The sequence below is a fragment of the Cimex lectularius genome, unplaced genomic scaffold (assembly GCF_000648675.2).
Source record: "Cimex lectularius strain Harlan isolate CLEC.00 unplaced genomic scaffold, Clec_2.1 scaffold55, whole genome shotgun sequence".
Taxonomy (NCBI): Eukaryota; Metazoa; Arthropoda; class Insecta; order Hemiptera; family Cimicidae; genus Cimex; species Cimex lectularius.
This window is the reverse complement of record NW_019392647.1, coordinates 12,788-36,761: the sequence shown is the minus strand read 5'-3', so window position 1 is coordinate 36,761 and position 23,974 is coordinate 12,788. Positions and strand designations below refer to the sequence as shown.

Here is a 23,974-nt window from a genome sequence, read left to right as displayed (position 1 = left end):
TTCACAAATAAAACGTAGATCATTGCCACCAGTTCGAGGTTTCTATTTTGAGATATTAACATTTTAGTGTTTTTAGTTTAAAATCAGTTTTTTTAATATAAAATCATAATTTCTCAACTTCGGCGTCATTAAAATACTTGTTTCCCAAACTATATTAAACTTTCCATCAGATATTGAAAATTTCCGTTCTAAAATTCGAGGTTTCGAATATACAGTAGCCGCTCAAAGAATAACAAATGGCAAAACCCCTCGTTTTTTTGTTGAAAAATTCAAAGTGTGGCTCGTACAATGACTTCTATCAAAAGTTTCGTGGATTTCACCAGCATTACTTTTTAAGCTTTCCAAGGACATATTTATATTCACATTTATTTATTTAATCCATTATATTTCGTGGTCCGATTGACCAAATAACTTCTTTCAATTAATTAATCTTTATGTAAGGTATTGGTGGAAATGAAAAAGATAGTGTCACGAGCGGGATTCGAACCCACGACCTTCGGCTAAATATGCCGCTGCTGTACCACTTGAGCTATCGTGACATCCACTCGGGCACCGATTTCCCACTTCAACGTACCTTTTGTTAATGCGGTTTACGCCTCTTTTAATGTGGTTTACATTAAAATAACTATGTTGTACTTAATATAATGATAAAAACAACACAGTTTGAAATAAACAAAAAATGCGAGTGTCCTGTTTTTATCTTTTAGTATATAAAAACCCGTAAAAATTCTCATTTTGATTTTGATGGCACTATATTGTTATAAACTATCAGGAAAAAAATGTTTATAAACACTAAAACTTTTTTAAAATTCTCTCTTTATTAAAACCTTATTTATTTACAACTGCAGATTTACTATGTTCAATTTTTTTTGAAAGATTCAAATTGCGGCTCGTGCAATGACTTCCATCGAAATTTTTGGGGAATTCGCCAGCCTTATTTTTTAAATATTCCAAGTATATTTTTATAATATTATAATATTTTCACATTTATTTATTTAATTCATTATATTTCGTGGTCCGATTGACCAAATATCTTCTTAGGTATAGGTTGAAATGAAAAAGCCAGTAAGCGGGGTTCGAACCCATTACCTTCGGCTTGATACACCGCTGCTCTAACCGCTTGAGCACTATAGCTCAAGTGGTTAGAGCAGCGTCGTATTGAGCCGAAGGTCGTGGGTACGAATCCCGCTCGGGACACTGGCTTTTTCATTTCAACCAATACCTTACTTGTTATTTTTTATTTATTTTGCTTTTAATTTTTCGTAGTGAAATTTCCTTTGCAAGGTTGAAAATCGTGATATCGAATCCAAAGAGGGCAGCAACCCATAACATCGTATATTTATTAATTGTTGACAAAATTAAGATAAGTTCTTCTTGTGGCATAGCCAGGAGCCCTGATTTGACGCCAATATCTTTTTACATATGGGGATCTCTAAAAAGTGCTGTGTATAGCATACCCATCGAATCGCGGAACAACTCATAGAGAAAATTGAAATCACTTGCTATGACATGAAGGAAAGAAAGGAAGAAGTCCTGCATGTAGACACGTCTGTTGCTCTACGTTCGCACTTGTGAATTCAGAACGAAGAAAAGCATTTCGAACAATACATAAGTTAATTTGCAAAAAATGCTTAATTTGATGGTTTCATTTTCATTGTAATTTTTCTTTAATTGTGTACACTTTGTGAGAAGAATGAATTTAATTTTTGTTACTAACTAGTGTGTTTTTATAAAAAATATGACATGTACGATGTTCTTGGGATGCTGCTCTCCTTGGGTTGGATATCACGTTTTTCAACATTGTAATGGAGAGATTTCACCAAGAAAAGCTATAAAAAATGTATGTGAGTATGTCTTTGGAATACTTATAAAATAAGGCAACTTTGGTAAATCCCCGAAAATTTGATGGAAAAGTTATTGCACGAGCCACAATTAAATATTAATAAAAAACTTGATTTTTGCGATTTGTTATTCTTTGTACGGCTACTGTATGAATTTTTCAACGGAAATGCTGTTATTTTTTGGAAAATTTTGTTTTGGAAAAAAAGTTTAAGGTCAGATTTGTACTTTAATGACTCTAAAATTGAGAAAGTACAATTTATTGTAAAAAATCTGATTTTCAGACTAATATCACAAAAATCATAATTTTTCAAGAAATAGTCAAGAAAAAACCTCGTTCACTGCACTGAACTACGTTTCATTTAGTGAATACAGTATGGCAGTGTTAACATTTAACCCCGTAACACCCAGTATACATATTAATTTATCTAACTAAGTAAATATATATTTATTTATCTATCTAGTTACGTACATGTAATTTATCTTTAGCTACCGATTTAATAATTTATCTATTTATATTGATTTATCTCGCTAACTACATACTTATATATTTATCTATTTAGCTACTTACATATTTATTTATCTATTTGGCTACGTACATATTTATTTAACCAGCTACCTAAATGTTTATTTATAATCAACCTATAAATTTATTTACGCTCATATCTACTTATATCTACTTACATATGTTTGTATGTACAGCTATTTACATATTTGTGTAACTATCCGGCTACCTATATATCTATTTATCAGGCTATCTACTTATTTTTTAACTACCTACCCATACACACATTAATTTAACGATATAGCTAATTACATATTTATTTATCTAGCTATCTTTTTAAATATTTATTTATCCATCACCCTACCTATATATTTATTTATGAAACCACCTACTTATTTATTTAACTCTCTACCTTTATACATATTAATTTATTTATACAGCTAACTACATATTTATTTATATCGCTAACTACATATTTATCAATCTAGCTACTTACATATATCTCACTGCCAACATATTTATGGAATTATCTATCTACCTACATTCTAGTTACCTTCAAATAAATATACTTATCTTTGTGACTACATATTTTTAGGCTAGTGAGCAACATGTTTATCTTTCGCTTGTACACTTTTGGAACCCATATACCAAAAGTCTTTTAACCCTCGTAGTTAAATTTTCCAGGGCAAAGAATAATTTTTCGAAAATAATACTAGTTTGTACCTCTGACAATCTAGTTTTATTGTTTATGTATTAAAAAACCATAAAAGTTTGTATTTTGTATTCGTGTGTATACTGCCTAGCGAGATAGAAAACATCAAGGTTGGATTTTCTTGACTCCACGGTAATTACGATACGATACGCCCATTGTTCTTATCCGACACACCATCTGTCGACATTCTTTTGTTTTCAATTGACCAGAAGAAAAGCTATTTTATCATTACTCCATCGTTTTCATCGGTTAGGATACGAGCCAGGCTTAAAACAAATATAAATAATAGAATAAACGATAAATCAGTAACGAGTCTTGTGAAAAATACATCTGTTTATGGATAAAAGTCAACCCAGCAAATATTCTCACCCAGGCTGGTGAATCATATAGAAAAGGACTTAAACAATTTTTACCGACAACTGTTAATAGGCTTTTTATTCTATTCGTACAAAATTTAAACCTGTCACATATCCTCTTTCCACTCAACTTCGATAAAGAATCGGAATTATTAAAATTCTGTACCTTGGCTAAATATCGTTTCTGTAAAGGTCAACTGTCAGTCCGACAAATGGTTTATTTAAGCGATGAACCGGACTTTGACATGAGAACATTACTCATTTATAAATAGATTTTCTGTAACCTTTCTGAGCGAATATATTAAATACTCTCAGGGTCAAAAATGGTTAATCGTAGTAGTTTAATGTTCTCTTGGTTGTTATCAGGGATGAATAAAATATTTTTAATTTTAATTAAATTAAGACCATATCTGTGATAACAACCTAGAGAGAAGGGCGTCGGTGGTCGCAACGGTTTAGGTGTCACGGCGCTCATCTCTGTAAAGTAAAGGTCCTTGGTTCGAATCCAGCGGCCCTTCACTCGAAAAAAACAAACACCGGTACCCTGAGGGTTTATATGGCCCTGGGTTTAATCTGCATAAGTTGGTCGTTAAATGTAAAAAATTGTCATAAGTTAATTATTTTAAGTGATGAATATATTTTGAGGTTTTATGATGCGGTTGAAGACTCATGAGTTTTTTAATTATTAATTTTTATAAGAAATTATTTATTAGGACATATTTCAAAATCTAATAACGTGACGAATGCGTTTTTTAATGTTTTATGGATGATATTACAAAATTGAGAAATGACCAACTCGTAGGTTTTTCGTTCTAATTACCTTCGAGAATGTTTTCTATTGTACGACATAATTTGCTTAAGTAGTGGAATCATCTCGTGAAATTCATTCGTCACCAAGATGAATTTCAAGAATTTCAATGTGTCAGTCAAAACCTGATTGACGAATCAGAAAGTTAAATCAACTCCCAAGGCAGAACTTTATAATTACACTCGTACTTTAATCCAGCAGGGACGAAATAAAGTTTATTATCCATTTAAATAATTAGGGCTAAGTGCCCTAACGACCAAGTTAATAACGGAAGTCGGAATAATTTGCTGTTATTTTGGACACATTTTACAGAGAATCAGTTTTTTTTTTTTTTAATTTAAATTTAATCCGAAAAGCTTAATATCAATAGGTTGTTTTCAAGAAAGTGTGGCATTTATTTAGCAGATACTAGATATTTGAGGTTGAAAACCCCGTGTCTCTGTATTTCTTAGTGTTTTCATTATTTTTTTGAACTAATTCAATATTTTTTTATCCATACATAACTTTCTTCATAAACCTCTTCACTTTTTTAATGTCATTTAAAATATTATCCCCGAGATTCTCAGGGGACAACTTTGCCCCGGTGATGTCGGCCTTTATAAAAACCTCTCATCGCTCTCTTGCTTCCTTCCTGGAAGGATTTTCACTACGGACGGTCGTTCAGGAATTTCATTTGTTCTCTCCTCTCTCCTCTCTCTCGCCCGGCGGATGTTTTAAACTGAAATATGCGCTTTGTTTTCTGTTCTTTGTTCTTTTATTCATCCCATTTTGCCACGTTACGATCGTCCAAGAAGCGGAGAGTTAAGACGGGAAAAAGGAAACTATGTTCTTGAAAGGATGGAATATAGTAAAGCACAATATTCCCCGGCATCTTGTAACGAAATTTTCCTACTAGACGGTTTTAAGGGTTTTATTGGAATAAAGGTTTTTTTTGTTTAAACCTGACTAAAACATTGGGGAGGAGGAAAAGGAAAAAAAATGTTTTTCGTTCAACCGAAAGAAATAGATATTGAACTCTTGTTACACGTCAAATTCAATTTCTCAAGTTTATTATTATTAAATTAATGCGAAGCCGTGATATTTCGATTTGACTTAAATGAAAGAATTTTGAAATGGTTTGTATTTGCACCAATGATTTTTTCACGGCAATTTGATAAATACACAAAGGCTAGAATGAGGTGAAGCGTTAAAAATATGAAATATCCCTGTTTTAAAATCAACATTCAAATCTGGTATAAATTATTTGTATTAAATAATTCTATTTTTGTTATTTATTGATTCAATTTCTTTAAACAAAATTATTTAAAAAGCTAAAATCACCACCAGTTACCTCGCTTCTTTATAATTCGCAACTAAACTAATGTAAAGCTGATATGTGCTTGTTCATTTTCTGTTATCCGTTTAAAACACACAATACACAACTTAGTTAAATATGGAAAACGATAAAAGTAGAGAAGTTCTATTCTTCTACTACCACATATAATTGAATGACTTTATGTCGATTAGACCAATTGGAGAATTTGACCTTGCTTTCGTTACATCTTCACTGACGTAGTATGCCGGTTCTATCGATATAATACTTAGAAAACTGATGTTGCATAGATATAAATATAGATATTTACTTGATAATATAGATACTTAAGAAGAAGAAGAAATATAACTTTATTCTGGGACTGGTGTCCCCGAAGAATGATATACATAAAATAAATAAAGGAAGTTATTCCTTGTAAATTCCTTGTAAGTTATTCCTTTTTAATATGTAATTTTTACATATTAAAAACAAAATGAGATAGAAATCTGGGTACAATGTAAGTAAGGCAGGCCATAAGAAAAAAACAAGAATTTTAAACAAAAGTATCAAATATTAACGTAAGGTCTCTGCTTGGAGGGATAGAAGGTGATTATGGAGGTAGGATTTAAAGGGGGAAAAGGAGGCAGCGTGACGAATAGAAAGGGGAAGGGAGTTACAGAGTTTAGGGGCTCGGGTCAGAAAGGATCTTTGGAAGGTACGGGTTGTATGTTGAGGAAGGTCAATTTTTCGAATTTTCCCTCCTTTTGCCATTTTTCAATATTTCAAACGTCAAAAATACTATTTGAAATGTTGAAAAATGTCAAAAAGGAGGGGAAAATTCATAAAGTTGGGTTGAGATGGGAAGTTGGTGTCCGAGTGGATCGAAGTCACGATAGTTCAAGTGGTAGAGTAGCGGCGTATTTAGCCGAAGGTCGTGGGTTCCAATCCCGCTGGTGACACTGACTTTTTATCTCAACCAATACCTTACATAAAGATTAATTAATTGAAATATATTATTAACTTTAAAATATATAAGCAACGAAGGCAAAACTGTATTAACAACATTACATAAATTAGTTAAACTTTTTTTTTGCTTCTTAGGTCATCATAGGATCAAAGGATCACAAAGAAAAGGTTCTCGAAATTGGTTATCACACATTTCTTGTCTCCTCTTGTTAAACATATTAATGTTTGTAATAAAAGGTGTAAAACATTAGTTTACATTTAGGAACAACAATAAATCATAAACTGTATGTCTTTTACGTTTTTATCCTTACGTTATATACAAAAAAATCAATTTCAAATTAAAAACGAAAATAGAAAAATTTAGAGAAATACAAATTATCCTACAGTCTGTCATTATTAAGGTTGTTAGAATAGTGTTCATAGAATTTCATGCTTTGTACCTACATCGAAAGATAAGTGATTGAATCATCATTGGGGTGGGACAACGTTGGTGATAAAGTAAATATATAAATATTGAACCATGCTCCACCTTAAAAGTAAACAGAAAAACCTCAGTTATGAATGGGCTGGTAGCAGAATGTCCTGGTCAATTTTTATCTACAGCTAATTTAAATATTATTATCAACGAATGTGTTGATCCTGCAGCAGATAGGAAGAAGAATTTAAATTAAGAAATGTTTGTCTCGAAATTAAGAAGAAGAAGAAAAATAACTGTATTCTGGGATTGGTGTCCCCTAAGGATAATATACATGAAATAAATAAAGGAAGTTCCTTCTATGAAATTAAAAGGAAAAAGAGATTGAAATTTTGGCAAAATTTAATGTAAGGCAGGGCAGAATGGAAAATTACAAGAATATTAAACAAAAATATCAAATATTGACGAAAGGTCACTGCTGGGAGAAAGAGGAGGTGATTATACAGGTGGGATTTAAAGGGGGAAAAGTAGGCAGCGTGACGAATAGCAAGGGGAAGGGAGTTCCAGAGTTTAGGGGCTCGGGTCAGAAAGGATCTTTCGAAGGTATGAGTTGTATGTTGCTGAAGGATAATGTCGATTGGGGATCAGCGGGTGTTGCGAGTGTGATGTGAGGAGTTGAATTGGAGGGATTGGGTGATATAAGGAAGACGACGAGTGGATCGACTAGAAAAGAAAGCAACATAGGAAATACTGTGCACGGAAGGAGGGGTAGAGCCAGGAAAGTTGGAAATACAACCCCGACACCCGGGACCCCCGTGGGGTGCCGAACACGAATCTTCCGCCACAATTCATAATACGCTTCAATCGCGCGTAATCCCTTCCTCTCCGAGAAACCACCTTGTGCCACACAGCCGAGGACCGACGAAATAGGCTGAGGGAGGCAATACAATGGTAATTTGGGAAATGTGAGGATGCCGGGAAAGGTTTTGGTCAAAGACTACTCCTAGGTTTTTAACCAAGGAGCAGAAGGGAGTAGGATGATTCGATAGCGTGCGTACACTTACTTGATAATTCCCTATTTTCGTGGTCCGCTTGACCAATTAACTTTACAATTAATTAATGTTTTTAGTTGAGATGAAAAAAAGTTAATGGCACGAGAGGGATTCGAACCCACGACCTTCGGCTAGATACGCCGCTGCTCTACCACCTGAGCTATCGTGGCCTCGATCCACTCGGACATCAACTCCCCATCTCAACCCCACCTTATGAGTTTTCCCTCCTTTTGCCATTTTTCAACTTGATTGTATAGATTACTTGATAATATAGATAAATGTAGATACTACTTGATAAAAATGTTACAATCGTGTTTTGATTATACTATATATTGTTATAAATATATTTATTTCGACGAACTGTGAAATTCTTGTGAAATGAGTTCTAAGTGGCCGAATCACGTGCTATCAATAAAGCCCATCGGTAAAAAAGTATCATTGGAACTAATTTATTCCGTATCAGTAATAAGGAAGTGAAGGAAAAGGACTATGGACAAAGCATTTGATACCTTAGATTTCGATATACAGCTGGATAATTGATTTACGCTTTGGGAAATCAAGGTAATATGCATGATTGGTACAAATCATATATATCTGATGGTTCACAATATATCCGAATCGTAGATCCTTTGAGCGACTTCAACTCTATGGAGTATGGTATACCTCAGGGTCCTGTGCTAGGACCACTTTTATTTTTATTTGTACAAACGACATCTTGGACATTTGATTATAGGTATAAGGTCGCCGTTTACTAATGATATTTCTTTTCACATTGGTTCCTAGGTCATGAAGGAATTTCTTAAACTTGCTTAAAAGACACATACGCCCAAACCGATTTTGCGGCACACACCTAGCCACGTTAAAACATAATTGGAATGCTATGTAACTAAAGAACACAACAGATATTAAGGGCGTAAACCAGACATAAGACAATCAAATGACTACTCGCCTAAACAGCCAACAAAGAGGAAATCCTACTCAACAGAAAGCAATCAAAAACGCAAAGGAATAAAAACTGGTACATTTACGTGCATGTTCCAGTTGAGACACCAGATGAGCAATGTCGGTTTATTTGAGAAGAGGCATATGCATATATATGCTGTACTAAAGCTAGGAAAAGGCCGTAGAATCTCATCTGGGAAAACCATCGAGCTAGTAGATCTTCATGTTATACACCTGAGAAGAATTAATTCCTTTAAAAAACGAAAATCTTCCAGGAAATTCGTTAGAAGAGCTCGATCCAATAGATGCTAAAGGAAGAAATTACTACTAGAGGGGAATAAATTGACTTTGCTATACATATTAGGGGTATTCACGATGTTTGTAAGATGTTAACTCGTGTTAACTCGAATAGAGAAATATCCAGTAAGATCGTGATCACTCCCTTCTTTTCTTAGCATGTTAAAGGTTATTTTTTCCGCAATGCTACGCGTGGCGAATGGTAGAACCAAAAATTAAAGCTATAACAGTCCTTGTAGGCTTGTTATTTGTTTTGGTTTTCTTTTGTGTTACATTGTAGATGCCAGAAGTTAATAAAAAAGGAAAATTAAACAGCTCTTTCATTCGAAATGCTCTTCTATGCACTAGAAAAGTACTAACAAATGACAAACGTCAATAAATGCCGACATACCTAACTTGTATCCTAACGTCTAACAGCCTACAACTTTGTAGGATATTGGATGTATATATTATGAATGAGAGTTCAGGTCAGAAATTAACAAAATAAATGTGCGGTCTGATTTAATTAATGCGTATTTAAGAATATAAATACGTGTAAACAAAAACAGCTGTTAGATTCATGGCTGCCATGTTGGTTACCTACGCCCTAACGGATAGCAGTGTGACTACATTTTCGACCTAACATCTAACATTGGCCCTGGCCTGTTAGATCGAGCAATGTTAACTAGCCGATTCTTACAAGTCTAAGTCATCATTTTTCTCCATCCAATTCGACTTAACAGAGTTAACTGGGTTAACACATAGATCGTGAATACCCCTATTATCTCCTTAGAAAAGGATAATGTTGTTAAAATACAGTGAAATACTTGGAATTGAAGAAAATTGATGTTGCGGTGTAAGTGAAAGAATCGTGTTATAAACTTTACGCTTTCAGCCATAGCCATGCATGGGCTTTTACTTATCCTTTCAAACTTCATCAACAGCTTAAGCAGACTAGTGAGCTTTATCCTGCAACCCTCTTTTTTTAAAAGAAAATTTTGTAAAAGGTACGGTATGATAATAGGAATTGGATTGACGAATCTTATGAGAAAATTATGCTGGTATACATATATTCTAAGTAGAGGGATTCCATATTACTGTTGAAAGAAATATTCATGAAGTCTAATAGAACTAATTTATTGATACTATGTGTCACAGTCTTCTCAGAACTCTCAAACTATAGGATTTTAGATTTAGGCTTTGGTGTTGGCATAGTTACATTCTAATTGTGGGACATTATAGAATTGGTACAATCCTCCGAATTGGATGTTGCTATGGAAGGTGTTTTGACGTTGCTATTCAGAGAAGTTGTGAAGTTTCTACCGATATGGTCTAATGACTAAATTTATGTTGGTAGATACGGTATAAGTGGGTTAATAATAAATTGCTATCTGAATTACCTTTGCTATTCCTACTCGTGATGTTTCGTTGTTAAAATCGATAAAGTCTAATTTAATCAGTATCCATAAAACTAACAGCATTAGTCTGCTACCGATAGAGATTTATAAGAATACTTGATAATCTTACGGAACTAATTTGTTAATTTATTATTTAGTCGGCATTGCTATCCAAACAGCATTAGAGAAATGTGTGATTGCCATCGAAGCTGTTTCCTTGGTAGAATTTAATATTTCTATTCATAAAAATTTGAAGTAGTTGAGGGATTCTAGAGAAAAAGTCTGATTATCGAATGTGGTAAGTTTGGTAAAAATATATGTTCTGGCACAGGAGGCGGCATAGGGGATGTTTACAGATTAGGCAGTATTGGTAGGAGAAGGAGGATGTGACGGCGACGTTGCAAGATTTAGGAGATATTCGGATCTACTTTGAAAAAAGGTGGTTGACCAAGTTAGTTGGGATAATTGTATTTGTGAATTCTACATGAAAAATTAATAACTGGATAATTACGATTGGTTATAAATAGGCAAAAGGGAAATTCGAAAGGTTGTAGGTTGAAATGAGAGTTTGTGTCCGAGTGAATCGAAGTATCACGACAGCTCAAGTGGTTCCAGAAGCCACGTATTGGGCCTAAGGTCGTGGGTTCGAATCCCGCTAGTGGCATTGCCTTTTTCATCTTAACCATGACCTTAGGTAAAGAATATACTCATAGGTTTTTTTTTTTTAATTTTTCCCCAGCAGTATATATGACTACCAATGACAACAAAGTTGCCAATAAATTGCTTGGTGAATAAAGGCATTTCCTGGGGTCACTGTTCAAACAATTGTATTTGTTTCTTAAAATAAAATAAAAGAAGAAAGGAAGTATAATTAATTGTCTACCCCTATATTTTTGTTTATTTTAGCAAGCATGTTTCGTTTGCATTTATTGAGGAAATTTTGCGAATGCCTCCCGATGTTAATTTGTTTCCATTCACTCTTTTTTCCATTTAAACATGTTCTAAAGATATTTTTCCCGAGTTTTTATGTATTAGTCTGAGATAGGCGATATAAATGTTCTGGCTCACTACTTCCGAGCGTGCCCTAGCACAAATTTACCTTTCATTTAACGCTTTTGCAACGTGATAACAAAGTATAAATTCAATATATCAACATGGCGTCATATTTGCTTATTGATGTGTTGCTCGTAAATCAAGCCCTCTCGCTATTAAATGAAGTTAGAAAATATATTTTTCAAAGACGGCTTTCCTTGTCTTGAACGGTTTGAATGAATTCTTTCCGCATATAAAATTTATATATAATAAAATCATATTTTAAAATCATATTTCTCTCTTATACATCCTTCTTTTCGGATAATATGAGTGGTTAAGGTTTTGAAATAATGTAAAACTAAAACATTTACATAATCCTCTTTCAATTTAAACAATCAACGTGCTTGTAAACACTTGTCTCAATAAAACGAAATCTACATATTCCCGAAATTTACCTGAAGACCATTGCTCACCATACATAATTCAGTGGTGAGCCGCATGAAAAAATGTTTTTCTTTTTTTCTTTTCGTCTTATGAAATTTTTCCTTTTTCTTAAGCTGAACATGAGGAATAAAATAAATAGGAATAGTCAGTGTTATTACATTATATTATGTTACAATCTTTATTATCGATTGTTAAAATCAGCTGTGCAAAAAGTGCAAAAATAAAAAACCAGAAAAAGGAAAAGAAATTATTAATAAAATAAAATCCAAAATAAATTTTTTTATTAGAATTTATTTTGGAATTTGACAACCTACTTAAATTTTAGCAAGGTTTTCAACCAGTAAACCTCAGAATTGAGTAGGTTATTGTTCATATTCGTAAAATGTGGTCAATGGCCAGTGGATGAGTAGGTAATTAAATACTCTTTCAAGTGTAGGTTGTAGTTAAGTATACAAACTCAATTTTTGGAATACAATGAACGATTCGCTTGATGATATCCTAGTTGTAGAGGTCTTTCTCGGGTATATGCTAAGGTGACTCCTTTTATTAGATTCTATATGAACGGAATGTAGAGCCAACGTATAATATGTGAGAAATGCCTTATTGATAACACCATCACTGGCGCAATAAGAAGTGGGAAATTCAACTTTCCAACGGTTGGATAAAATCCAGAAATGTTATGAATTTTTATATGGAACAGCGGACGTCGGCGCGTAAAAATGTGCCCCCAACGAATCCATCTAATAATGTATATGTTTGCTTTGGAAATTGGTATTTAAGTGGTGTTAAGAGTGTTAAGTGGTGCTAAAAGCGAACCCGAATAGTTAAAAAAATTAATCGATTTACTTTTCTAGAAGCTTGTTTTGATTTTTGTAACATTTTATATATTTTAGCACATTTAATCGAATCTTACATATTAACATATCTCCTTTTCTCATTTAAAAACCGAATGGTCTGATATTTAATAACATTGAAATACTAAAACAACAAATCAATTATATATTTGTTGATTATATAAATAATATTTATTAGGTTTCGTGGTCCGCTTGACCAAATAAATTCTTTTCCTCTAATTAATTTTTTTAAATTAAGGTTTTGGTTGAGATAAAAAATGGTAAAAATGAAGGAAAATTCAAAAGGTGTGGTTGAAATGGGAAGTTAGTGTCCGAGTGGAGCGAAGTCACGGTAGCTCAAGTGGTAGAAGAGCGGCGTATTTAGCCGAAGGTCGGGGGTTCGAATCCCGCTCGTGGCACTGACTTTTTTATCTTAACCAAAACCTTAAAAAAATTAATTAATTGAAAAGTATATAAATAACTTTAATTTTTTTCTCGCTTCCTAGGGCCTATTGACAAGAACGCTTTGGTAAGTGTCTAATATTTTTCGACATGGAATTACCAAAAAAAATTTTTTTCTACAATATACATCACCTACTACACTTTAAGATAAAACCCCGTACATTTGTTTTTATTTGTTTACTTTCCATAGTAATAACTATGAATAAAGTGTTCTTTTCCTTTAAAGAGATTTAATAATCCTTTTAACCTCTTTAGATTATAAATAAAGAAAATCAGTTCAATTTCATCTTTTCCAGAGACAAACAATAAATTGGGGTAAAAATTATTTTTTTTCCCTTAATAGTATCGTTTTAAGCCGAGACGATCTCGCCGGGGCAAATGGCCAACGATTGACGTAGTATCCGTTCTGTAGCCAAAGACTTGCGGGAATCGTGCTCTATCATCCATGATGGTCTACAAGGGTTTAGCGCCACAGGAAGACTCAATCGAAGAGAAGGTTGTGATCGATCGCGATTTACGACGGCTATGGAAGATTATTGCTCTTCCCACACTACTGTCATTTAACGGCTTCCCCGATGGGAAGTCAATTCCACCCTGTCTGCAATGTACGGTGAGCCCTAAAACAGTCATCAGAAGGCTTCATGAGAATAGCCTAGTCTCTAGAAGTCTGGCATTAATTCTCTACTACTGGAGTGGAATCGAATTCGTACATACAAATGTGATTTCAAAACGTTTTTCACTTGGTCACAACTCTAACACTAAAACCAGCGTTGCACTGGCAGACACGAGCATTGAGGAAGCAGGCAATGCTGTCACCCAGTGTGAGAGAATAAGGCGCAAGGAGGTCCAGAGGCCATCGTCGACTAAGGCGACCTATGGTGGGTTCATGAAATGGGAATGTGTCGAGAGTGCTTGGGCAGTAGGGTTGGGATGGATCAAGTGGTTGGTGTGAATCTTTTGAAAACGGGAATGGATCACATCGATGACAAAAGGAATATTGAGGTCGTTGTGGGCAGTGAGGTTAGGGATGTAATAAGGAGCTTTGTCAATTTGGATTGGATGCGTTTAATGTTGGATGGCTTGGCAGAACCCCACAGTCCCACCTGTATGTCCAAATGGGCCGTACTAAAGTCGTGTATAACGTTAGTTTAGTTTGGATGGTCAAGGTAGATTTTGGTCATAGAAGTGTTGGTAGTTAGTTGTTCAAGTCTTCTGTTGAGTTGTTGCCTCTTAAGTCTCGTATAGGGATGCCATATCCGTCTGATGTCTAGGTACAGTCCTAAGTATTAAATTTGATTGGAAGGGGTATCTCTTTTTGTTGCTGTACAATAGAGAGCACGGCTGTTTTCTCAATGGGAACGTATGTACAATGAGTAAATATTTCTTCTTTCGATCTTGTCCTCCATTATTTCGATCATGATAAGCTCAAGGGCACTTGGATGTTGGACGTGGCTTGAATGGGATTCGAATTGAGGACAGAATTGCGATACCGTCCACGTAGGTAGTGATAACGGCATTAGGGTGTATACTTAGGTCAGAAATGGATGGGACCGAGAATGCTCCCTTGAGAGACGTCGGCTTGTACCTGTCCGACTTCCTAGAATGCGTTTCCGCGCGTCACTCTGACGCAGCAGTCTGTTAGGTAGTTTTTCAGGATAAGATAATAAGGAGCGGGTAGGAAGCGTTTAAATTTGTAAAACGTACCAGACCCTAATAGAAGCAAAATACGAGTGTCAAGGTTTTGTCTTTGAATTTATTTTGAAACCTACGGTTGTATAGTACTAAATGAAATTAAAAATAGAAATTCTAGTACAAGATCTAACATAACTAGTATTTTGTATAACAAAACTATATGAAATTGGCCTCATCCCTGATTCTTTTTTGATATAAAGTAATACATCTCTACTGATATACATTTTTTCTGGGAAAAATGTATTTTATAAAAAGAAGAAACATACTTGTAATTCTGTTTGCAGCAACAATTGCAAAACAAACTAAATTTGCAACAGAGACAGTAATAATATTACCAAGAAGAAGAACGATTATACAGCATTTTATGTAAAAAAAAAAAAAAAAAGTGAAAATCAACAATGTAGGTATTGATTATTTGGCGATCGTGACATGTGATCTAGTCGTGGTCATGGTTCTACACCGCAAACACGTAAGTATTGTAGAAATGGAAAAAATATAATTAAATTAAAATTTTAAAATATAGTTAAAATTCCATCTAAGATTTTCTGCCATCTAACTAATTTTCACTAGACGTTCTTCCTTTCCGACATCCCCGCTGATTCCTTTAATTCGCAGCGACCTGTTTTGGTCGCGTTGACTTGTGTCCCCGTTTATTAAAGCGGCTGACGGCTCCCGGAGACATTTACATATGAACTCGGATCCGGGCCGCCCTTTTAGGAACAATGGGCTAAATTAACTTTAAGATTCCAAAAGCGAAAGACCCCTTGATCTTCTTCCCGTAAGAGGAAACCATGTTTTCTCGATTAAATAACAACGCAGACACCGTATGTCCGTCGAATATGGCCGTGACTGGAAATCTTAAAGACATTCGTATACCTAGTTTTCCATCCATATAAAAATCAATCGGGGGGAATTTGAAGTATAATTTAAAATATGTGCCAGCCCGATGGATTAACGAACGATGGTATGAAACTGGGCCAAACCAAAATATCGATCGGAAAACGATCCCATTAAGATTGGAAAATTCATATAATCAAACATAATTTATTAACTTTCATCACTTTCCATACTTGTTTGTAATGCACATAGCATAATGTTTCAGATGCATTATATTGACACAGGATCGCTAAGGATAAACGAAAAAGCTTACTATATTATTAAATGAGCACATGCTATCAGTTATGAGGATGACTCATAAATTACTCGTAAATCATTATAATTAATGTTCTAATGAATGATTCCGATTGTAGTTTTGTATGCATTAAGACAACTATTAATTTAAATGTAAAAAGCGACGGTTTGCTTTTTCAACTGGTGGAAATTGTTGGGTAGTGTCCATAATTTGAGTTCGGAGTCGGGTTACGTTGATGCTTCGTTCCACTATTCTATCTTAAGATTTTGTGTTTTCACTTTTGGGCGAATCGGTAGATTCCTACAAAGTTTTCTATTGTTCATTTTATACTTTGTTATACATTCTTACTGTTTAAAAAGTAAGATGAGGAAAGGGACCGATTTGAACTCCTTAGTACATTATGGCGACTTAACAAAACCGTTTTCCTTTAACACAATCGTTTCTTCAGGTAGTATAAAGCCATATAAATGTTTATGGAGATTTCTGAGAGATAGCGGGTTGAAAGTTTAGGACGCCCAGATGATTGTTGTGGGTCGCCGTGGCGACTGGGGCCGGTGCCCCGTTGGGGGTTGGTTCAGGTTGGACACAAACGTCAGTTAACATTCCCCTGGACCGGGGGATGTGGACTTTTCCATTTTTTTTTAATGTAATGGTTTTTAAGGTTACGAAAAGGTCACTGAATGAAAGTAAGGCTTAAGTCAGGATTTCGAGGATTTCCTTCTTCTCCCGTTGCAAACTGGACCTGTCGGGCTTGGGTCTCTGTGTTCCAAAGCGTCCCGCTGACTTTCGCCGGTTATCAGTAATAGATAAGGCCATTTAAAAAAAAAAACTCCTTCTCTGTGTTGAATTTGTTTCCCAAATCTTCATTGGTGAGTTCTTGCGGATGAGTGAAAGCGCGGAGGATGAGATTGTACTGTTTATAAATTTTATATATTTAGTGACCGGGAGATTTTTTGATGGCCCTAAGAATGACCGGTGTTGTTTTGAAGCGTTGAGACCATGGATAAGGCCGTGAGCGTCTGAGTGCCGTTTGTAGTGGTCCGTGACCGAGAAATCCGTTGGGTGAGGTGAGCGGTTGATAGGACTTTTGTGCAGCAGGTAGCTGATTGCAGCAGCTGGCCAATAGCCAAGTCGGCTTTGTTGAGAAGGCGAGTTGGAAGCTAATGATGCGAGTATCCTGGCTGTCATTGTCGGTACTCCATTAGTGATTGTTGAGAACACGTCGGGGATAAGAGTCTCGCGGTCTGAAGTGATAACTCGTCTGGGAGACGAGTCTGACAGCATGGGTGGAGAGCTCGTCGCGTAGACGAGACTGAAGACTGTGGGTAGTCCCTCGGCTTATATACGAAATGGCTGTACTCTGATTGTCTGCCGAATAGAGGGCGAGACCATTCTAGAACTGGTGGAGACACCTAGCGGGTACCGTGGTAACTGCACGTGGCCACCACATATACCTCTCAATTTTTAAAACACAAAATTCCAGAAAATACAAATAGTCATATTATACAATATATGGGGTTAAAAGGTGTTGTAAGTATTATTTTGTGTGGCTATCATTATTACCTTTAAGGATACGCCCCATGTCACTTAGCTGTTCTGGGTTTGAACCCTTTGGCCTATGGTGTTTTTGCTCTATTTCAATTAATTATGATGTGTTTTAGTGATAGCATTTTGACTCATTGGAAACCCTCAGTACTAGAAAATAAGGGTAATTTTAGACCGTCTCTATATGATTTTCTGGAAATCGAGGAACAATGCAATAGGGTTGTTCAGTTAACCTTAGTTTCAAGAAGTTCGGCATTAATATCTCATCGTAGCACCGTTACGATTAGGGTTCCCAACTATAGAGCTGAATGTTTCCTCGTTTTAATAGCAGAAATTGCTTTCTTGGTTTTAGATTCCCCCCCCCCACTAACTAATAACCTTCTATGTTCTGGCGTTAAATCCCGATTATGTTCGGCTTTTTGATTGCAAAGCCGCACTTCGGTAACAAAGATTTAGCTCGGTAGGCCATCTCGCTACGAACCGGGCTACATAAATATATATTTCACCAAGGACAACATCTATAACCTGGTGGGAGCGCATGCACGCTCGGAAAACAGGCTGTCACTCCCAATTAGGTCCTGCGCCTGTCATGGGAGTAGACTATAAATATCCTACAGTTGATTTAACGTGGACATGCTCCTGTTCCCCCTTATTATCACCACCCTTTCCGTCTGCCTATCACTCGACAGGGCGTAGACCCGCGTACAATTTCCGTTTTATGTTGCTTGTGGAAATTTTTTATCCTCATTGTCATTGTTTTATTGAGAGAATATCTTTTTAAACGCTTATTGCACTTAGCTTAATTTAATATTGCCTATGGAGTTGATAAAAAATTTCTACTCGGTGCAGCCATAACAATAAATTACTAATTCTGATATAAATTTCAATTTTTACCTTTTTATTGATTATATTGATGACGAATATATACAGCGTCTTCAAAAAATGATCGAAAAATATAATAATATATTAATCTATCTATTAGATCCTGAAGAATTAAAACAACTACCAACCTCAGAATTCTGGTCTTATGGTACTACCTCTTCGATATAGGATTTTTTTTTTTTTGTAAACAAGAAACTGGTTGTCCAATAATTACTTTTAAATTACACTACTCAAAACTGAATTATCAAAAACTTAAAGCTATTGAAATTATTAAGTGGCCCAAGTTAATTCACAATCGAATAAAAAAAATTAAAGTTCTTAAGATGTGTAGTGTTTTTGTCTGTACTGTCTATAATTGTAATTTTACACATTCTGGAATTTATTGAGTTTTAATACTTTAAAAAAATCCTGAAAGACATTTAAATGTAAATAACAGAGCATGCGGTGGGTTTAGTGCACTTATAAAGGGGACGTGGCATCGCCGAACTCAATAAAACCTGTTGTTATGCTAGGCTGACATAAACTGCTCAAAAATGAATAGGGATATTGCCAATTTTGTAGTATTTTCTTTTCCTAGTATTTTTGTTTTATTTTTCTTATAAATTGCATTAATATTTAATAGAAATTATTGTTTTTTACTAAAGGAAAATTTAATTAAGAGATTTTGAAAATTAACAAAATAAAAGGTTTTAATTCCATAAGTTTCTTTATTGGGCACAATAATTTTTTTAAACATTTAATACTGGGTTTAATGTCCTCTGTCAGCGAAACCCTATGTGCACCAGTTAGGCATACAGTTAATAAAGTTGTCACAAATTTCATAAGGAATTTAATTCCATAGATTTTGCAATGTTGCACTCAGTTGTTGTAGGTCGACTGTCTGCGGATGGTCGGATCGAAAAGCCTTCTCTGCAACGCATCCTGCATGTGCCCCATGGATTGAGGTCTAGCGACAATGGAGGAGAAAATTTCCATGTTTTTTAAACATAGATGAACCGCTCGGCCTCTATGAGATCTGGCATTGTCATCCAGAAATCGCAATTCCCTGCCAATGAGATCCCTGATTTGAGGGATTGTATTTCTCGATAATTTCTTGGACATAACGGACTGCGATGAGGTCGCCTTCAACAATATGGAGTCTATATCGTCCTCCAGTGTAAATCTCAGCCCAGACCATTTCACCGCCTCCTCCGAACTGCAATGGTCCATCCAAATTGCTTTATAAATTGACTTGAATTAATGTCATATGTCTCAATTATTTACCATCAAAAGCATGCAGAATATTTAAAAAATTAATTTTCTATTAAAAGACGATGTTGTTTCTTCGTCAAGCGTTCGAGGATTGTATACCCTCCAACTGACCTATAAAACTTTAATTAATTATACAAGGTTAACTAATATGGACATGTAATTACATTTTGGCAGCCTAGGGCTTCATGTGCATGGAAATTAATAACTGAAATTGTACAGAACCAGATCAAACATGATTATGTACATGATTAACTTCTATCGTTTCATATTCCTGATGGATATATCTCTCAAAGGTTCCACGAAGGAATACAACGTTTTCTTTTTACCGTATTCGGGGTCGATCGTTGTTTAATATAAATTATAATCCATTATATTTCGTGGTCCGATAGAGAAAATAACTTCTTTCGATTAATTAGTCTTTATGTAAGGTATTAGTCGAAATGATAAAGCTAGTGTCACTTGCGCGATTCGAATCTACGACCTTCGGCTCAATACGCTGCTGCTCTAATCACTTGAGCTATCGTCAAGCTAGTGCGTATTGAGCCGTCGTGGGTTCGAATCCCGCTCGTGACACTAGCTTTTTCATTTCCACCAATTCCTTATATAAAGATTAATCAATTATAATATGGAAGGAGGATCAATAATTGGATCGAAGGTAATTCGGTCTACGGTCTAGATAGGATAGGATCTTAAAAAATAAATTAATTAAAAATATAAAAAAAAAACAATTCCTATCCATTATTTTCTTCCATAACAATTTAAGATCATTTTTATTTATTTATTTATTTTATTTAAAGGCTATGGCTCTTATATTTTGAAGTTAACATTAACAATACTAAAACATTTCTTACTTCAAATTTCTATCATAATTTTCATTTTTGTAAATCCGTTATTTATATAATTCTTTTCTTTTTTTCAGGTACGTTCTGATATTCAGCCAGAACCATAGACCGTATGTATTAGTGAATATCTTCTAAAGTGTATATATATACACAAAAAGTATATTGATTATGCACTTAATAGGCAAGTAGTAATAAAGTAATAAAAATAAAATTTGAATACACCTCTATTATATGCAAATAATTGAATCGATAATGAAAATCGCGAATTCATTTGCTTCATTAATTTTTATTCATGGAAAATATTTTTTTAAACTTTTAATATACAATCAAGAAAAAAGAAAAACTGTATTTTTATCGTTATATTGATGACAACATAATTATTTTAATGTTAACCAAATTAAACGAAATCAGAAAGTCATGAGTTTTAATTTAAAAAATTAATTAATGGTTTAAAAGAAAATACGCTCAATGCATTATTAAGAAAAAACCGGTAATAAATTATTACCTAGTTTATCATACTCTATCAGTAAATTATTTTATCGTGTTTTGTTGAATTTTCCTTCAAACACCATAATTAAATATTATTTGTTATAACTCTTGAACCTTTGATCTCGTTTAATTTGGTTTCTATTAAAATAAGTGTGTTGTAATTAATATAACAATAATTAATATAGTTAATATAATATAGTAAAAGTTAATATGTATAATATAAATAGTTAATATATCTAATATAATAAATAAGTATAGTTTGGAATAAACAACAAAATAAGAATATTTGGGGGCGTCGGTGGCCATAACGGTTTAGGCGTTGACACCGCGCTCTCACTAAGGTAAAGGTCCCGAGTTCGAATCCAGCGGCCCTGCATTCGAACCCGACACACTTAATGTTTCTTTTAAGGTTTATATCTCTTTGGAATGCAACCTGTTTAGGTAATTCAAAAAGGCTTTTAGTTCCAGCAAACTGACACATGGCCCTTTTTCAAAAACCTGCACCCCGGATAAACTCGCCTTTGAAATATCCAGTAATAAAAAAGGGTAATCGGTTTTTTGACTTTGTTTATACTGTAAACTTACGCAGTATTTATCAAAACAAAAAGGAAACAATATTTATTTATTTTATATATTAATCTAATAAATTTGTTTATTATAAGAATAATATAATGTTCTTAATACTCTTTTGTTCTGCAGTATTTGTATAATTTTGCATCTTTTGTGCTGACTAAACATACAAAAAATGAATATCATTATATTGTAATAAAGCTCTTTTTATTATCCTTCGTAATTTTTATTATGTATCATTTTTATTATCATTTGTTAGGCCTGTTTTTGCGGTTGTATTTATTTCTAATACTACACTTTCTTACATTTCAACTAGTTTTGTGCCATATTCATGCGAAATTTTTCTGGTCCCTTTTCCTCAACTTTGACAAATTAACAACAGAAATAACGTAAATCACATTTTGAAGGAGTCAAAAAACAACGCACTCCTTCAAAAATATCCTAACCAATAACAGAATAAAAGTTGTTTATGCAGTTTTAGCCTTTACCTGCACGATTATTGAAATTCATTACAAAGATTACTCATGGATTTAATGAATTAAGATTATATTAAAGAACATAAGATTAAATGTGTTTTGTGTAAAACTGTATAAAGTTTTTGTTCAAGCTACTAAATATCTTTTAAGAAATTCTCAGTGGTGTTGAAATAAGTTAAATATAAATGTAGTTTTAAATAAAAGCCATTATGGTGTCACCTATACGCAGTTATTAAACTTCGGTTGCTCTGCGGTTTACGTTAATAAAATAACTTATCTTGATTTATCGGGTTGTCCGGAAAATAATGCAGGATTTTAAGTTTTCATTAAAAAAAATCTATATAAAATATTCTGTTTACGTTTACAGGATTACTCATTTNAAATTATTTTGATTAAAGAACATTGCTTTAAAGTAACTAGTTTCTTTTTTTTTGTTTAATACCAAAATCCTGCATTATTTTCCGGACAACCCAATACTTTAATATCATTCATTACGATTTTGCCAGCGCTGAGATTTTTCTTTGTAAATCCGACATCGTTACTCACAGAGTAACATTATAATGTAAAAAGAATGTTCTGAGAGGAGTCAAATTGAAATTGATCATCCCGGGTTTCCTTGCTCAGGGTATGTCGTCCCTCGACAGACGTGCCATGGCATTATTTCAAATCACGTGAAAGCCCTATACGGTTGAAGAGGGTGTGTTTGTCTGATATAGTCTGCGGTATTATTAAACCGGTGTTTATGCGCTTTAGATCCCTATGTCTTTTATTTTGTTTAGAGTACCTTTTACACCTATTTAGCGAGGGGGAGAATATACAGAAAAACATTCACTCTTTGTCGATTTTTTAAAAATGTTTTTCAAGGAAAACTTTAAATTACAAGGCTTGCTGGAACAATTGACTTTTTGGGGTCAACGCGCGACTTATCGCCTGGCTTCCAAAAAAAAGCTGATAAACCCCTTCGAGCTTCCGTTTCCGGCCCGGGAGAAGGCGATAACGTGCCTCTGGAGGCTAAAATTGGCATTTGAAATTTCGATATATCAACTGACTAAATGCGCGTTAGGTTTTCACGGAAGGCCTTTGGAACGAATCCCTTTAACCCACCCATCGAGGTTCCTTTTAATGGAATTTCTACTTGACGAGAATTTCTCCATCGCGAGGCGAAATCAAATACTATAAGTTTCACATGTTTGGCGATTGTCCGACCTGTGTCTGGGACAGGGGAAGTCCATTAGAGCCGAAGGCGGCCGGGTTTTGAAGATATCGCACGGTCTCTTGGGTCCATTAGCAAATATGGGCGTTCGTCGATATCGAAAATTCGGGAAACGTTCAGTCGCTACCAATGAACAAAATTTTTGCCGTTTCAACAGATTTTTTTTACAGTACTTGATGGCTAGTCACATTGTACGGCCTTCAATGAAATGAATTAAAAAACAATTCGATGATTTTTTGTTATTAATTGTGTGGAAGACCATCGGTATGTTCTCTCTGTTATATTTACAATAAATTACCGTCAGGCTTCGAGAATCAACCTCCCAGAGTGTAGATAGTTCAGGGTCAGATTTCGGTCTTGTACGTTCAGCTGCAGTGGTTGTGCTCCAAGGGCTACTTTAGACATCCACACCTTCTACGCTCTTTGCAGCCTTTGCCGACGACACGGCCGTCCTTTCGTCCAATCCCGATCCTGAAAAAGCTTCGGAGGAGCTCCAATCACACGTACAACAGATTGCAGAATGGAGCAAAATATGGAGAATAAAAATGAATG

General features: G+C 34.5%; 1 long non-coding RNA gene across 3 annotated transcripts in view; it reads left to right on the top strand.

Moving 5' to 3' along the window:
- The window catches only part of LOC112128411, a 264,062-nt gene extending 243,175 nt beyond the window's left edge, over nucleotides 1-20,887 (top strand). For all 3 annotated transcript variants that reach the window (XR_002910989.1, XR_002910990.1, XR_002910988.1), the window contains one exon: nucleotides 20,752-20,887. This is a non-coding gene — a long non-coding RNA (uncharacterized LOC112128411). The remainder of the gene's footprint in view (nucleotides 1-20,751) is intronic.
- The last annotated feature ends 3,087 nt before the right edge of the window (nucleotides 20,888-23,974 follow it).